This window comes from Tupaia chinensis, unplaced genomic scaffold (genome assembly GCF_000334495.1).
Source record: "Tupaia chinensis unplaced genomic scaffold, TupChi_1.0 Scaffold147684_1, whole genome shotgun sequence".
NCBI classification, from domain to species: domain Eukaryota; kingdom Metazoa; phylum Chordata; class Mammalia; order Scandentia; family Tupaiidae; genus Tupaia; species Tupaia belangeri.
Window position 1 is genome coordinate 18605 of NW_006207535.1, and position 4829 is coordinate 23433.

Below are 4829 nucleotides of genomic sequence, written 5' to 3' on the forward strand. Positions count from 1 at the left end.
CCTGAGTAGCCCAAGCAACTTGTGCTGTGGCTTGAGCCACTCAGACAAACTGGGCGTCTTTATTTATAGAACAAGGAGACATAACACATGTATATTTCACTACACTTCATGGATTTGTTGCCAGATTACAGACAATAAACAGGTAACAAATCTATAAGGGCTTAGTCATACTGGGCTAGGTGTATCCCTTGGTGATAATCCCATCAAGAGAAAGTCTCATTGTCTTCTAATGCAGAGAAATCTAGCTGTAGGTGTGGGGAGGAAGGCTAAAGAATCACACCCTGAGAAGGCTAAAGAACCTTTCAGATGCAGAGCAGGGATTAGACTTTGCTAATTGGGATCAAGATGTTTCTTGAAGTCCATCACATGTGTCTGTTGGAAAGCCCTTAGCAATTTCCACCCTTTACTTTGTCTGCAGTGAAGGTCAAGGAAAGGACAAGTTACAAGGTTCTGCTAAAGCCCAAAAAGACAGGAGTTGTTTGCTCAGAGCATGTCCCCACACCTCAGGATCTCTCTCTAAACATGTCACCACACATGAATCCCTAAAACTCAGTTATTCAATAAGCTTATAATGTCTTTCTCTAATTAGAATAAGTATATTTAAATTACTACTTCAAATTGTCCATCTACCTCTAGTAAATCTACATAATTGAGGGATCAGTGGATGGCATAATGTTATGTCACTAGTGTCGAGGGAAAAATATAACCAACTGTAAAATTAATAATTAATAATTAATGCGGTTTACTTCTAAGCCAACTGTGTGACCTAGGCCGGAGAAGAGGCATACATGCCTTTTCTCGGGGTGATCATGTACAGAGGTTCCTTTTATTTGCTTTTGAGATTGACACACAACATTTAATTAAAAGATTTCCCATTGGTTTGGCCCAAAAAGGCGGGACATGTAGAAGTGGGGGCTTGTAGGTTATAGGTAGGTTCCACAAATTCTTAGGTCGGGGATTGGAAGGGAAAATCCCTGTCTTAGTTAAAGAAAGGCTTAATCTACATCTCAAGGAAAAAGGAAGTTCTGTGTCTTGGGAAGGCATAAGCAAAAGAATACACTAATCAGTTGAAATATACATCTCAAAGATACTATGCCAGGGACCTGAGGTAGGAAGAATCCTGTTAATAGAAAGTAAATGGTCTGTTAATGTTTGTGAGCATGACTTCCCCAGTCCCCTTTTGAAAAAATTTTGGAAAAATAGGAAAAGTAGTCAGACTTCTGTCCACACTAGACTCCCATGTAGTTGACCAAGATTCAAGTCTCAGATGTAGCAGCTTAAACCTCACACCTGGTGAGTGTTCTTGCATGCCCGAGATCCTGAGAAAAGGGTTTGTGGTATGCCCATCAATCCTAGGGGATGATTTCTCACTTTCTGTATCTCTGCCACTCACTGTTTCTTTGCCAAGCACATGTGATCTATAGTAAAACTCTCTAAAAAAGAAATAAATAAAAAACAACTACATAAAAATGAAACTTAGATATTCTTAGTTATCTAGCTAAAACAGTCCAGTATGATAAACTACCGATGTTATAATAACTACTGAAAGACCCCCGACTCAAAAAGCCGGTGACCCTTCAGTCCAAGGAGAGTCACGGCGACCCCAGTCAACCACAAGAGTCAGTTCTTGCTGTAAAACACAAGAGGGCTTTATTGCTAGCGCGCTAGGACTCCACTCCTGGTCACAACAGACTCAGAGGGAAGTGGAACCCTGAACAAAAGAAGCATGCAGATTATATAGGCACAGGTTTGAGCGGTAAAGGGGGGAATGGCGAGTGGGGAAATGGGATACTGGTTCATTAAGTGTGGTCATCTTTCTCTGCTGACTTTCTTGTTTACACAGATGTCACAACTGGGTCAGGTCAGATACTCAGAGTGGTCCGATGCCGGTTTGTTATCTACACAAGTGGCCTTCAAGGGCATTCAGCAGATGTCTGGCTTTTCAGGGTGGGGGTAACACAGTTTGCATGTAGCTGAGCTGATACGAGGGAGTGAAGCAAGCCCCAGCGGTCTGCATAGCTCAGGGTTGTTTTTAAGGCGGTGGTGCAAGCTTTTGTACAGAAGCAGAAACAGCAAGCAGTTAATTATCACAGAATGTAGTTTGAGTGCATTTTTATTCTTTCACTACGAGCTCTGATGGGCAGTTCTAATCATCTCTGACAAATATAAAGGAGAAAAAGGGTTATTTATCACTTCTTTTCAATACATCGAGTTCATAATTTGGGGAAGAGATAAAGAAGGTTGTGAGATGAGGAGCAGTTAAATGAGAAAAGTGAATAAAAAAAGATAAGAAGGAGAGATGCATGCATTCCTTCAGGTAAACACACAGATGGCCTCCCTGAAAACTACATTTATTAAATCATTAAATCAAAACATTGTAGAAAGTAAATTCATAGCCAAACAATAAATAAATACTAAAGCAATATAATACAATTCCATTTTCTTTATTTTATATAGCAAAGAGAAAAGTTGGGAATATGTAGAAAGGACAGCGGAATGTAGACAAAGTGTATGCATTCATTGAGAGCAACACATACTCAGAGTTTTCAATGAATTCATCAATTATTTCCTAACACTTCTCTGGGCCTCCAGTCTTCATGTTTAAAGATAATTAATAAGGAAATACAAATTCTTTTGCACTTTCTTTGAGCCAGGGATTCTATCTTTTATGTTGGATCTTCCAGTCTTTACATAAATTTTATAATTTCAGGACTTCATAGTCCATGTAATTGATGAAGAAGCTGAGGCTCAAAAACTTTATTTTTAGAATTACTTCCTTTATTCATAATTATTGTTATTTTTAATTTGACCATAGCAACACACACACACACACACACACACACACACACACACACACACACACACACACACACACACACGGAGAGAGAGAGAGAGAGAGCAAGCCAACAGGTCTGGGACTTGAATCATGGTCAGCCATGTGGGAGTCCAGTGCCTTTAACCACCATGCCACCTACCAGCCCCAAGGCTCAAAAACTTTAAATGACATGCCAAAAAACTTCTTCAAGATTCTTCCAGTTCATTTATAAATGAAAGGCCACAAATTGGGGTGTGATTTTTCTCTAAAATGCTTCTCTGAGATGGCTGGGCTTGTTAATTATTGCTAAGTCCTTCAACAAAAGAGCAAAGTATGTAGCAATCTATTCATGACATTCTCTTGCTACAATTTCTGTCTCTCAACTCTCCTCTGACACCTCCACCCTTCATCCTCATCGTAGGAACATAGCAGGCAATGCCATAACTAGTATCATAGTAACTGAGACTGGTGTCTTGATATGAACTTCTTTCCACTTAAAATAAATAGTTTGAGTAGGCATCTAGTATTAATCTTGAATATATTCTCGCCTTTCCTCCACAGAGGATTTAAAACTTGGAATGAATAGGAGGTAGCCTCTAGGTAATTTGTCTATTGATTCATTATTTTGTTAATTATTAGATTCTAAGTAATCATAAATTTCTCTTTAATTTATGCATATTGTTAATAAGTTACAAATTCAATGGATGAGGAATATGAAAATGAAAACATTTTTGACCATCACCTCAAAGCTTTTTTTACAATATCATATTATCTCTCTCTGTGGAAGGTATATTACAAAACTTTTTATCCAAGATCATTTTTACTTCTTTACAACTACTTTTTTTTTTTAAGTTTAATGCTTTACTTTTCATCAGAATCAACCCTCAATCTTTTCCACATTTTCCTCATGGTTTGTTTTATGTACTTATTCCTGAAAGTATAAATAAAAAGATTAAGCAAAGGAGTTAGGATGGTATAAAATATTTCCACAATTTTTTCAGAGGAGAGAGTAGTTGGAGGTCCTGCATATTTAAACACACATGGGATAAAAAAACAAAACCACAACAGCAATGTGAGATCCACAAGTGGAGAGTGCATTCCACTGCTCTGCAGAACTCAATGAGAGCAAAACAACACCATAGGAGATAAACAACAAGGAGAAGATTAAAATGCAGAAGAACCCACTGTTCATGACCACCAAAATGCCGACAATATGTGTGTCCATGCAGGAAGCTTCAGTAATGGGTACAAGTGACATATGAAATGATCGATGGTATTAGGGCCACAAAAGGGCAACTGGAAAGTAAATAGAATTTGTATCATGGAATGCAAGAAGGCCCCTGTGCAGGGTACTCCCATCAGAATGCCACAGATCCCCCAGTTCATGCGAGAAGATTAGTGCAAGGGCTTGCAAATTGCCACATAACGGTCATAGGCCATGGCTGTGAGGACAATCAACTCCACCTCACCAAAGAAGTGTTCAGCAAACATTTGGACCATGCCACCTTGGAAAGAGATGGTTTTCTTCTCAGAGAGGGAGTCTGCAGTCATCTTTGGGGTGATGATGGAGGAGAAGTACACATCCAGGAAGGACAGGAAGGCCAAGAAGAAGTACATAGGGGAGCCCAGCAGGGCAGGGTTGCCGAGGATGGTCACTACAATTAGCATGTTGCCCCTGATGGTTGCAATGTACACAAACAAGAATACAACAAATACCATTTTCTGAACATTTGGATTCTGTGAAAGTCCCAGAAGGACAAACTCATTTACAAAGCTTTGGTTGTGCATGATTTCCAAGGAAAAGATGAGTGCTACACCAGTAAGCATGAAGAATCTGTAATTAGATTAAAAACTTGCAGATCTGTTTATGGTATTATTAAAGTCATGAGCAAGTTGGTGTACACAGACACAAAAATTATCTTGAGTGCTTCTATTGTCACTGAGAAAATATAATTAGAAATTTGTGATAGTATCATCAAAAGTCACAAGAATTGAGGTGGAGATAATTTATTGA

At 38.8% G+C, this 4829-nt stretch overlaps 2 pseudogenes; both read right to left on the bottom strand.

The window, feature by feature from the left end:
- LOC102479051 (olfactory receptor 4C6-like) overlaps positions 1-3231 on the bottom strand; it is a 21455-nt pseudogene extending 18224 nt beyond the window's left edge.
- Positions 3232-3676: 445 nt separating this feature from the next.
- LOC114006421 (olfactory receptor 4C15-like) lies at positions 3677-4603 on the bottom strand (annotated as a pseudogene).
- Positions 4604-4829: the final 226 nt, after the last annotated feature.